General features: G+C 40.7%; 1 non-coding gene across 1 annotated transcript; it reads left to right on the top strand.

Annotated features, from left to right (window-relative positions):
• Nucleotides 1-11,973: 11,973 nt before the first annotated feature.
• On the top strand, nt 11,974-12,080 carry LOC148861040 (small nucleolar RNA R71). Its single transcript, XR_016095281.1, has one exon. It is a non-coding gene; the product is annotated as a small nucleolar RNA R71 (small nucleolar RNA).
• The last annotated feature ends 1,742 nt before the right edge of the window (nt 12,081-13,822 follow it).

Raw genomic sequence — 13,822 nt, 5'->3', positions numbered from 1 at the left:
AATACAATATTCAAGGATCCTATTTGAACCATAATCAAACCGGATCTGTACCAAAAGAAAAAAGGGAGGAATATACCTGATCCAATGAAGCAGTATCTCCCAAAGTTGGTGTTCACGCCCAAAGAATGCTCCAAGATCCGTTCCTGCTGAAGATGACACAGCTGTGGATGGAACAGAACCAGCAGGGTGCGTCCTACACACTGGATCCTTCACAAGAATCCTCTGGAAACACTAAACACTGAATCCTTTTAGTCTTTGTTGCAAGACTAATGTCAAGAACAGATTTCTTGACTTTCTTTTTCTGCAAAGATCTAATCTTGCAAAACAGATGGCGGCGGCAGGAGGAGAACTCTAAAAGCGAAAAGGCAGAACTGCCTTTTTCTTTTCTGGAGTATGAATGAGATCCTATCTCAATTCGCAGGAGATATCCTATATCTCTTCAAGGTGGTTCGAAATCTGATATTTCTCTCTCTTGGTTAGGGTTTCTCCACCTTTATTCTTGATTAAGAATCCTCCTAATTAGGAGTTATCCCAATCCAAATCAGTATTTGGATAGGGGATAATCTTAATCCTATCTGCAGATAAAGTTAGCTTACTCCTGATCTTATCAGGAGGTAACCAGATTCAAATCTAATTTGAATTTGGTCTCCAAGAGTGGATAAGGCTAAAAGCCCAATCCTTTTACTAACATTAATCTCAGATTCGCCCCAAGGATGGGTGATCATATCAGCCCACCTCGAAATGGGTTTCTGGCCCATTAAGTGTTCAGTGTCTAATTACTTTCCAATCTGCTGCCCAGTTGGGCTTTTTTGTATGGCGTGGACCCAAGCATTGATCTACACACCAGCCACATGGGTTCGGCCCAGCCTTTAATACAAGGCCCTGCCAAATTCACTGAAAAACTCAATGAACCCCTTGAGTCCATCATATGGACCCTATGGGCCCAACACTTACATTAAGTGGTCCCTGGGCCAAGCCATCTTATAAAAACCCAGGGACTGTGGGCAGGTGCAAGATTATCCCATCAGGTATTATCCTCAATGGTCTTACACTTAACCTCTTAGCCCTTAATGATCAAGCACTGTCCGACAAGAGATGACCTCTCCCTCGGCTGCAAGGAACAGTGCCGCACTCTCCTCTCACATGGATCCCGGGAATTAAAACCATTTGCAAACAATTCGAAACCGTACATATATATATAAATATATTAATTTTGCAAAACAAAATTCCAACGATTGAAATCAACTGCCGGCAGTTTGGTTTCCATAAGAGAGAGTGCATTCCCGATCATTACCCTTTGTCCGACAAAGTGGCTGATTCTGTCACTATGATCACCCACTCAGTTGAATTCTCAAACTACCCCAACATACCCAGGATTTGATCCCCGTTAAGGATCTCACTGATTGGCATATCAAAGACAGCCTGATCCAACACCTAGTGAAGTGTCATAATCGAGTCTAGGGGTCAGGTGTAACTTTCCAGTTTTGCCCATCTATCTGTAAGGTCCAGGGCAAAACTGGAAATCTGGTCCGGTTCAAGGATTGAAGTAATCCCATACTGCATGTGCCTCGGGTCTTACCCTGATGGCTGAGACAGGCCATCCCAACACTTGGTGGCACACCAGCATCAGCCTTGGCAGGATAAATCTCCCCAGACTTATCCAACGGCTGTGAACATTTAAAACTAACACGAGTCTCTATAAATGTCCAGTTTTAGGGTTTTACACAGAATTAAACCAAACAACATGAATCAAACATGCACTTTAATTATTTCCACTAAATAACAAAAGCACATCAAACCAGATTGAAGCTAAGGGCATACAAAAACTGTCTAACAGTATCTCCCAATGGAGGTGTTCACGCCCAAGGTAGGAACCATAAATTGCTCCCACTGAAGATGGTGTAGGGTAGGATGGAGCAGAATCAGCAATGTTCTTCCAAAAAAATCGAACCTTTCACAAGAATTCGCAGGAGGCAGTGAGTACACCTTCAAATCAGCCTTTCTCCAAAGACTAATATCAAGATTCAATCTTAATCATTCCTGCTAGAAACAGGAAATCAAGCTAGCAGCAATGGCGGCGGCAAGGAGAAATCAATTCAGTCTCAATGGGTGTTGTGTTCTCTCTCTGAATTTTGAATGTGATTGATCTTCTATAGCTTCCGCCCCCTTCTCCATTTATAACCTTAAAGGGATCAACCCCTAATCCCATTCGGAGATGCTGATCCAAATCAGCCCATAATGATCATACACTGCCCGACAAGAGATGACCTCTCCCTCGGATGCAAGAAACAGTGTTGCACTCTCTGCTCACATGAATCCTGTAACATATACACACTTTTATATCTCATATAAACTATATTTTGCAAAACAAATATCAACGATTGAAATCAGCTATTGGCAGTCTTGGTTGAAAGAATCGAAGGATCCATCTAATGGACACCAAGAAAGGTGTGGAATGGGGGGCGAATTTAAAAAAAATTCCTACCTTCTTCCAACTTGGAATCATATTCCCTAAATTTAGAATACATTATTCAAGGATCCTACTTAAGCCATAAACAAACCAGATCTGAACCAAAAGGAAACAAGCAGGATTATACCTGATCCGGAGAAATAATATCTCCCAAAGTTGGTGTTCATGCCCAAAGAAGTAACCAAGATCTGCTCCTATTGAAGATGACACAGCTGCGGATGGAACGGAACCAGCAGGGTGCGTCCTACACACTGGATTCTTCACAAGAACCCTCTAGAAATCTTGAACACCGAATCCTAGTGTCTTTTTTGCAAGACTATTGTCAAGAACTGCTTTCTTGACTTCCTGTTGCTGCAAAGATCCAATCTTCCAACAGGTAGTGGCGGCGGCTGAAGGAGGAGAAGTCTAGGGATGAAGAGGGCATAATTGTCTCTTCTCTCTGGAGTCTGTGAGAGATCAAATCGCAGATTGCAGGATGTGTTTCTTGCTTGCTCAAATCCCCTAGTTCGAAATCTGATATTTCTGCTAGGGTTTTCTCCTCTTTCTTCATGATTAAGAAACCTCCCAATATTTTGGCAGCTATCCCAATCAAAATCAGTATTTGTATAGAGGTTAATCTTAATCCTATCTGCAGATTAAGTTAGTTAACTCCTGATCTTATCAGGAGGTTACCAGATACAAATCTAATTTGAATTTGGTCTCTTAGAGTGGATAAGGTCAAAGACCCAATCTTTTTACTAACACTAATCTCAGATTCGCCCCATTAACTGGTGATCATATCAACCCAGTTCGAAATGGGCTTTTGGCCCATTAAGTGTTCAGTGTTTAACTAGTTTCTAACCTGCTACCCAGTTGGGCTTCTTTGTATGGCGTGGGACCCAAGCATTGATCTACACACCAGCCACATGGGTTTGGCCTAGCCTTTATTACAAGGCCCAGCCGAATTGACTAAAATACTCGGTGCCCCCTTGAGCCCATCCCATGGACCCTATGGGCCCAACACTTACATTAAGTGGTCCCTGGGCCAAGCCATCTTATAAAAACCCAGGGACTGTGGACAGGTGCAAGATTAGCCCGTCAGCTATTATCCTAAATGGTCTTACACTTAACCTCTCAGCCCTTAATGATCAAGCATTGCCCGACAAGAGAAGACCTCTCTCTCGGCTGCAAGGAACAGTGTCACACTCTCTACTCACATGGATCCCGGGAATTAAAACCTTTTGCAAATCTTTTTGAAACCGTACTTATACATATATATTTATATATATTATTTTTGCAAAACAAAATTCCAACGATTGAAATCAACTGCTAGCAGTTTGGTTTTCATCAGAGAGAGTGCATTACCGATCATTACCATTGTCCGACAAAGGGGCTGATCCTGTAACTATGACCACTCACTCAGATGAGTTCTCAGACTACCCCAACATGTCCAGGTTTTGACCCCCACTAAGGATCTCACTGATTGACACATCAAAGACAGCCCGATCCGACACCTAGTGATGCGTCATAATCGCGTCTAGGGGTTAGGTGTAACTTTCCAGTTTTGCCCATCTATCTCCAACGTCTAGGGTAATACTGGAAATCTGGTCCAGTTCAAGGTTCAAGTAATTCCATACTGCATGTGCCTTGGGTCTTACCCTGATGGCCAAAACAAGCCATCCCAAAACTTGGTGGCACACCAGTATCAGCCTTGGCAAGATAAATCTCCCAGACTTATCCATTGCATGTGAACATTTCAAACTAACACAAGTTTCTATAAGTGTCCAATTTTAGGGTCTTACACAGAATTACACCAAACAACATGAATCAAACATGCACTTTAATTTATTTCCACTAAATAACAAAAGTACATCAAATCCTATTGAAGCTAAGGGCATACAAGATTGTCTAACATTGGTTTCCATCAGAGAGAGTGCATCCCCAATCATTACCTTTGTCCGGCAAGGGGGCTAATCCTGTCACTATGATCACCCAGTCAGATGAATTCTCAGACTGTCCCAACATACCCAGGTTTTGACCCCCTCTATGGATCTCACTGATTGGCATATCAAAGACAGCCCAATCCGATACCTTGTGTTGTTTCATAATCAAGTCTAAGGGTCAGGTGTAATTTTCCAGTTTTGCCCACTAGTCTCCAAGGTCCAAGGCAATACTGGAAATCTGGTCCGGTTCAAGGTTTCAAGTGATCCTATACTGCATGTGGTTTAGGTCTCACCCTAGCAGTTGAGACAGGCCACCCCAACACTTGCCAGCACTCCAGTGTTAGCCTTAGCAGGATAAATCTCCCTAGACTTATCCAACGGCTGTGAACATTCTAAACTAACATGAGTCTCATCAAGTGTCCAGTTTATGGGTATTTCACAGAAATTCACCACAAGAACAAGAATCAAATATTTACTTTATTCATTTACAATAAATGTCATAAGTACATCAAATTGATTGGAGATAAGGGTATTCACTTTCTAACAAGAAATTCTGTAATGAGGGCTAGACAATCTTCAATTCTTTCAACCCGGAATTGAGGTGAGACAAATGGGAAGAAGGATACAGAGAGAGAGAGAGAGAGAGAGAGAGGTGACCACCAGACTAGTTCTGTGCACCCCCCCAATGTAAGTGCATCAGAGATGAAGAAAGAGGGGAAGCAGTTAAATTCTCTATTCGTTGTCGATGGAGGAGTGCAAATGACTTCTGTTAAAGTCACAAAATCTTGTTAAGGCTTAGTTTGGAAGGAGTACAAATACAAACATGTAGAGTACAAAACCTTGCATTTTGTATATATCTGTACTGGTATTTTTATTCCTTACAAACTGAGCATAATTTTCAAATGGGTTATTTGAGCTGATGCGGTGCATTTTTATTGAAGGGTCTATGTAAATGGTGGACCTAATGATCGATGAAATGCGATCTCCTTAAAGATGGCAACATACATTACAATTGACAAAGTTTCATTTGTTTATTATTTTTCTTATCATTTGTTATGTTTTCTTTTTGTTAGGCGTATTTGGAGCCGGGTGAAGGAGGGTTACAACCAAGGTTTAAAATATCGATACGGCCAATATGCCCATACCGGCATATCAACCTGTATCAAAGCTGTTTTTGATTTTTTTTAGTTTTTTTTTTTAAACTTGGTTCAGAGGGATTGATTTAGGGCTTGTCAATCCCTGAACTAGATTAAACCCCAAAACACCCTTGTAGGGGCATATCGGGAAGCCCCCTATACGACATGCATATCGGGGATGCACTCTCATTGATGGAAACCAAGACTGCCAGCAACCGATTTCAATCGTTGAGATTTGTTTTGCAAAATATATTTTATCTGAGATATAAAAGTATATATATATATATATATATATATATATATATATTATGGTTTCAAAATGTTTGCGAATAGGTTTTAATTCCCGGGATCCATATATGAGAGAGTGCAACACTGTTCCTTGCAGCCGAGGGAGAGGTCCTCTCTTGTCGGGCAGTGTATGATCATTATGGGCTGATAGGTTAAGTGTAAGACCATTGAGAATAATACCTGATGGGCTAATCATGCATTTGCCCACAGTCCCCAGATGATACAAGGTGACTTGGCCCAGGGACCATTTAGGGTAAGTGTTGGGCCCAAAGGCCAATCTGATGGGTTTTAGGGGGTGCATTGTCCATAACAGTGTATTCGGCCAGGCCTTGTAACGAAGGCTGGGCTGAACCCATGTGGCTGATGTGTAGATCAATGTTTGGGTCCCACACCATTTAAGGAAGCCCAACTGAGCAACTGTTTGGAAGGCTTAATGAATACATAACCCTAAATTGGTCTTAAGCCCATTTCGAACTGGGCTAATTTGATTAGTCTTTAAGCGGTGAATTTTGAGATAAGATCAGCTGATTGAATTGGGCTCACATCGTATCCACTCAGAGAGTCCATGATCTAAATGAGATTTAGATTTGGAAACTTCCTAATTAGATTAGGAGATGGCTGATCTAATCTATAGATAAGATGAGGATTATCCCTTATCTTAAAGGGACTTCTAATCCAGATATGATTTGGGTTAGCAACTCCTAATGGGATTAGGAGCCAAACCTTTTAAGTCTATAAAGGAAGAGGGGGTGGCAGCCTTTAGACATGCATCACAATAGACAACCAACAGTCTTGTCTTCCGTGCTGAGATCATAGAAGATAGAATTTTGCACCCTGGAAATACTCTCTAGCCGCCTCCTTCCTGCAGTCGCCGCCTATAGCAGTTCGATCTCCATTGCTTGGGGACAAATCAAGATTGGATCTTGATTCCAATCTTTTGGAGAAAAGATTGGTAGGAGTTGTATTCATAAGCTACCCAGGTGATTCTTGAGAAGGATTTAGTTCTTTTGGAAGAACACTGCTGATTCTGCTCCACCCTGCACTGCGCCATCTTCAGTGGGAGTAGATTGTGGATCCTACCTTGAGTGTGAACACCTCAATTGAGAGATATTATTTCTCTGTATCAGGTACTATCTCTCTCTTCTCCTTTTGGTACAGGTCTGGTTTAGTTTATGGTTCAAAAATGATCCTTGAAAATATGATTTTCTTAATAGGGAATTTGATTCCTAGTTGAAGGGAGAGAAAAATTTTTGAAATTCGCCCCCTTTATTCCGCCATCTTGGGCATCCATGTGATGGATTTCCTATCCCTTCAGGAGTCCCATGCTTTTCACGTGTTTATCAAACACTTTCTGTGATAGTGGCTTCGTCAATGGGTCTGCTACATTTTCCGCTAACGCTACCTTCTGAATCAGGACGTCCCCTCTACCAACAATCACCCTCAGCACGTGGTACTTCCTCTCGATGTACTTTGACTTCTAGTGGGCTCGTGGCTCCTTAGCTTGAGCAATAGCTCCATTGTTGTCACACAACAATGGGATGGGTGATGTGCTAGACGAAACTACTCCCAACTCGTGAATGAACTTCTTCATCCACACGACTTCTTTGGTAGCCTCACTTGCGGCAATGTACTCGGCCTCGGTCGTGGAGTCTGTAGTGTACCCCTATTTGCTATTTTTCTAGCAAACAACACACGATCCAATCGTGAAAACATATTCAGATGTAGACTTTCTATCATCTGGATCCGATTGAAAATCGGCATCTGTACACCCTTGGATCTGTAGTGAATTACCACCGAATACTGGACAAAACTCTTTTGTCCTTTGAAGGTACTTAAGTATGTTTTCAAAAGCAGTGCAGTGCTCCTGCCCTGGGTTGGCCTGAAATCTGCTTACTACACTCACTACCTGTTAAATGTCAGGGAGAGTGCACAGCATGGCATACATGATGCTCCCTATGGCAGAGGCATAGGGAACGTCTTTCATGCCATCAATCTCCTCAGAAGTGTTGGGAGACATCTTCTTGGAGAGAGTGACACCGTGCCTGAAAGGAACATTTCCTTTCTTAGAATTTTCCATGCTGTATCTTTTGACTATTTTGTCAATGTAGGCAGATTGGGATAATCCTATTATCTGCTTCGATCTATCTCTATAGAGTCGAAGACCTAGTATATAGGAGGCTTCTCCAAGATCTTTCATGGAGAATTGCTGTGAAAGCCATAATTTCACCGTAGTCAGCATTCCTACATCATTCCCAATGAGTAGAATGTCGTCTACATAAAGAACCAAGAAGGTAACCTTATCTCCACTGTACTTCCTGTAAACACAGGGTTCATCCAGATTCTTCTCGAAGTCAAATGATTTGACGACAGAGTCAAAATGGATGTTCCAACTTCTAGAAACTTGCTTAAGTCCATAAATGGATCTATTAAGTTTACATACCATGTTATCCTGACCCACAGCTATGAAGCCTTGCGGCTGCTGCATATAGATATCTTTAGTAAGATCTCCATTCAGGAATGCAATTTTGACATCCATCTGCCAAATCTCATAATCATGGTATGCTACTACAGCTAGCAGGATCCTAATGGATTTAAGCATGGCCGCAGGCCAAAACGGTTCTGATGTGTGGCTCATTGTGACACTAGCAAGTGCACTAGCCGTTCAAGTAATAAAGTAGTGAGTGAAGTATCGTTCCCACGAGGATTTAGGAAACAATTACCAATACTAAATTGAGCACTTCTTATGTGATCAACAAATGAATCAAAACTTTAATGAAAGCTAAAAAAAAATCCTAAATTAAAATCTATCTAAATCATTGGCCCAATTGCCTTCAATTCAGGTTAGAAGAGTAAGCAGTAAATGTCAATCTCAGAATTCAGCAATCTATCAATTTGGATCATTCAAATGAATCATGATTGAGCCTTGGTTTGGTGAAACCCCAAAGTCATGAACAGCCTCTCTCAAGCGCATGTTCAACCTATGCATGAGTGATGGATCTTCTATCTCTAGGAAGAATCTAATCCCCATGCATGCATTTCTTCAAACACTTCTAAGGCATCAATTCAAATCTGAATTGATCACCAACTGAATTGTGCAAGTTATCTCTAACCTTGCACTCAATTCAGTTCTTGAATAGTAGATCTGAATTCCTAGAGTCTCTCTCAAGCACTCTAGGAATTCCAAGCTGTAGATTAATTCGCCCAATCTGAAAATTGCAGATCTGAATTCTCTTTCAAGCAATTCAGATCTTGCAATCTCAGATCTGAGAATTCAGATCTGAGTTTCGAAGGTTAGTTGGCCGAATTAATCTACAATCACACCCTTATTCAAGAAACTTCAAGTACAATGCATGACCATTTGAATGAATCAAAAAGAATTAGATTGCTGAACTAAAATTTTACAAGCTGAAATACATCAAGGAAGAATGGAAACAATGAGAAAGAAGAAAGAAAATATAACAAAGAAACTGAATTCAAATCAAAAGAGAATGAAATTACAAATGATTTATTACAAAAGATCTTTGAATCACAAACCCTCAATTTGAACTCACCTTCTTCTTCTAGCTTGCTTGTCTTGAACTTCCTTCAGTTCTCTTTCTTCTTCTTCCTTGCGCCTAGCCTTCTTCTCTTCTCTTCTCTCAAGGTGGCCGAACCTCTAAGAGTGGGAGAGCCTTCCTCTCAAGCAATTGAACAACTTTCTCCCCTCCTAGAGGCCTCCTTATATAGTTGTTCAAGGGGGCTCTTGCCCATTCTTGAAGCCTCTAGAATGGGGTGTATTACACCCCTCATGAACCTTCTAGAGTGCTCCCTCCTCTTCAAGAAACTCCTATAAGTTGCCGCCCCTATCTCCCTTTGGGCTGCTATTTGGGCTACAACTTAGCTTGGTTTTGAGCTCATGTGGGCTACACTCTAGGCTGTTATTTGGGCTAAAAATGGGCTGGGCCAAAATTTCCTTCTTGCTAGGCTTCTTCCTTTGGATTTTCCAAAGAGTTTCACTTGCTCTTCTTGGGCCGAATGAAATTCTGTTGCTCTCATGGCTGGGCCGGGCTGAACTTGATAAATTTTGGGCTTTTTTTTCTTGCTTTTGCCTTCTTTTTGTTGATTTGGCTCCCCTGAAATCTTTCTTGCAATCAAGCTAAAATAGGGCAAAATCTAAATAAACCAGCATAAAATTTCATGCAAAAACCTCATAAAATATAGATAAATTGTAGGTTCATCAAATACCCCCACACTTAAGCTTTTGCTTGTCCTCAAGCAAAGACATCAGCCATAAACTTAACATTCTCCTCTTCTGTTCTCACCATTTACCTGGTGAACTTTTTAAGATAGAAATGCATTGAGTAGTCGGGGAATTTTTGTAAGTGCTCAACTCTTATTCTTGTAAATTACCATTTAAGATATGTATCAGATCCAAGGAAAGGAGAATATGAATTTCCTCATAGTCTAGCCTTCACTCCTAATTCATATATAAATCAGCTCCTTAACTGTCAAGGTTAATGATCAAATTTCACTAAGTTTCACATCTGTAACTAAATCTCAATGAGAGTTCAACTTTAGAGTGCCCCTTTGAACCTCGGTTGTCACCACAATTACTTATTTCTAAGGGTGAGTGCATCTTATGCTCCATCTCACCCTTTTTTCATTTTTTTTTTTTTTGGTGTGAGTGCATTTTATGCTCCATCTCACACACTTTTCTCTCTCTTTTTTTTTTTGGTGTGAGTGCATCTTATGCTCCATCTCACACTGGTCACTTACTTGAGGTATGACTCATGTTCTGAGCTGCTAGTTTTACTATTCAGCTCAAAATAGCGGAGTCAATTTGGGCTTTTGAACCTCAAGAATCAGCACTTCAGATGTGCACTAGCTCTCTTGACCATTAACAATGAAATCAAGGGCTTCCATACACATGAAGGAAGTTAGGGCTAGTCATGCTGAAAGGCATATTCTGCTCTCCTTTTCTCATGCATGTATCAAACTGGGTTATTCACAAGAATAAAAACTTAACAAGTACATCTGTCTCCCTCAACTTATTGAATTCCTTCTTAAAAAAAATCAAATAAATAGTAATGAACTTGAGGGGTTCCAGTCTTTTTTTTTTTTTTGGTTATGTCATTGCCTGCATATGTGTTGGGGTGAATGAGGTGCATGGTTTCAGCCCCCATACCCTAGCCTCGGGCTCACTCCCCCACACTTAAGATGAGCATTGTCCTCAATGTTCGTAGTGTTAGGCAGTAACAATAAAACTAGCAAGAGCATCATCAAGTAATAGGAGGTATTTAGAGGACTTCCCTGAAGATCATTCTTAAATTCTGCAATATGTTGTCGGTGGAAAGCTTCTTCTGCTAGAAATCACTTGCAAACTAGAAGAGGAGATTAGTATCTTTATTCAATTAAATTCTAAGAAAAACTAACTAAACTTAAAAATAAAAAAGCAAGTAAGACAGTTTATGACTAAGTATCTGAATTGGGAATTCTCCCAACAGCCTCTTGTTCCCTTGGGTTTACCATGGTGTTACTAGGTAAGGTACCCGGAGACCTTTCTGAAATCATCTGTGCCAGCTGCCCAACCTGAGTTTCCAAGTTCCTTATCGATGTTTCGTTTTTCTGAAATCTATTTTCCGCACTAGCTATGAACTTGGTCATCAGCTCCTCCAAGTTAGATTTCGGTTCTGGCTGATAGAAGTTTTGATGGAAAGGCTTAGGTGCATGCTGATTCAGGTGGCCTCTCCATCCGGGGTTATGGGCATGATGGTATTGATTTCCTGGCTGTCTTGTAAAGTTGCCAACAAAGTCTACTTGTTTTATGGACTGAAAAGACTGACTGCCAACTTGGAATTCAGTGCTATCATGGCCTCCCCCACACTTATCATACTGTACATGCATAGCTGCCATCTGCATCTCATCAAATTTTTTGCTAAGTGCTCCTATTTGTGCAGAGAGAGCTGTGTATGTATCCACATTATGAAGACCATGCTGCTTTCTGACTGGTGTCCTTTCTGAATGCCATTGGTAGTTATTGGCTGCCATCTCCTCGATGAGTGCATGGGCAACCTCGGGAGTCTTATTATTTATGGAGCCCCCAGCTGCTGCATCTAAGATGGTCTTGTTTTAATCGGTTAGACCATTATAAAATGTTTGCACCTGCAGCCAAATCGGAAGGCCATGGTGAGGAACCCTCCTTAGTAGCTCCTTGTAACGTTCCCAGGACTCATAGAGAGATTCCCCCTCTTGCTGGAAAAAAGTAGTGATGTCATTTCTCATTTTAGCAGTTTTAGAAGGGGGAAAATATTTAGAGAGAAAACGGCTGGCCATTTCGTCCCATGTGGCTATAGATCCTGCCGGTAATGAGTTCAACCAAGCTTTGGCTTTATCCTTCAAAGAAAATGGGAATAACCTCATCCGGATGGCATCATCACTTACCCCATTGTGTTTGAAGGTGTCACAGATTTCCAAGAAGTTAGCAATATGGGCATTCGGATCCTCATGGGCCATACCACAAAACTGAACCATATTTTGTATCATTTGGATTATGGCCGGTTTAATTTCGAAGTTATTGGCAGCAATAGTTGGCCTGATAATGCTGGAGACAGTCCCGGTGAGGGTGGGTTGGCATAATCCATCATAGTTCTTTGTTCAGCCATTTCTTGTGCTTCTTGTCTGACTTGCCTAGCTGCTCTCAAACGGACACGGAGAGTCCGTTCAATCTCCGGGTCGTAAAGGATCTCTTCCAGTTCAGGTCTGCTTGTCATAAACTGTAAAGGTCAAAGCAATAAAAAGGCCAATATTCACAAAAGAAAATAAATAACTAATCCTATTACAACTAAAAATGTAAAGTGAAGTATTGGAATATACAAACCTACATCCTAAAATAAATAAATGCAGCTAACTAAAAGCAGATCAACATCTTATTCAATATACAGAATTCAGTAGCAATTTACAAACAGGTCTGAATTCAGTAATCTCTGTTTAGAACAACAGTTTACAAATTCCTCTTCTTTATATTGCTGAAATCAGGGACGGGATTTAATTACACAGATCTAAACTGCTAAGAGCTGAAATCTCAGTAGCTACTGAGAACAGTAATATACAGTTATGAAATCTTAGCAGCTACTGAGGACAGCCAAGTGCGGATCAGCAGTGATTGTGTTCAGGTCTGAGTTTCATATTAAAAGGCTCTTCTGTGCTACTGAAGGTCAATACACTAAACTGAAGTCAATGTACAAAGGATTGATAGCAATTCAGACATCAGTTCTACACAAAATTGAGATCAGTTCTGAAATCTCAGAAGCCACTGAGAACAACAATAAATATAATAGCAGCTGCTGATAACAGTACAGTTGTGCTCAGGTCTAATTTTCATATTGGAAGGCTACTAAATATCAGATCTGGTGTTCAAAACCTGCCCTGGTTCAGTCTTGCTGTAGCAGGTCTGCTATAGTAGCCTTGCTATAGGTCTGAACTCTAATAGAAAAATGGTGTGGAAGTGCCACTTTGCATGAAATCTCTTGAGGCATAAAAAATTCTCAGATTAAATATACTTTTCTTCAACCAAATCAGCTCAGATAGATCGGAGTACAAGTTATTTAATACAGCAAAGTATGCCCTGTATCCTGCTCTGTTCACAACCCCAGTTCAGATCTAGGTGATTGCAGATCCGAATTTCTTCAACCATGACTTTCCAATTGTTTTTGGGAGATAGCAGATTTTTTTGTAGGGTGTATTGGGGTGACGATAACCCCCAATTATCCTTTAAATTTACATCAGTTCAGGTCTGAGTTCAAGAGAACTCAGATCTGAACTGTTGCAGATCTGCTACAGCAGAACTCAGATCTGAACTCAGATTTGAGTTCTGATCTGAATCCTTGGTTTCCATTCTTTCGGTTATATGGTTCTTTCTCTCTCTTTTTTTTTTCACTATCTAAATATATATATATATTTTTTTGTAATGAAAGAAAAGAATAATAAAGGGCTGAGAACAGATTTTTTTTTTTTCTGAGTATTGCAGT

This window comes from Nelumbo lutea, chromosome 4 (genome assembly GCF_056320005.1).
Source record: "Nelumbo lutea isolate HS-2025 chromosome 4, American lotus-T2T, whole genome shotgun sequence".
NCBI classification, from domain to species: domain Eukaryota; kingdom Viridiplantae; phylum Streptophyta; class Magnoliopsida; order Proteales; family Nelumbonaceae; genus Nelumbo; species Nelumbo lutea.
Note: the sequence above shows the minus strand (reverse complement) of the source record. Positions and strands in the feature narration are given on the sequence as shown.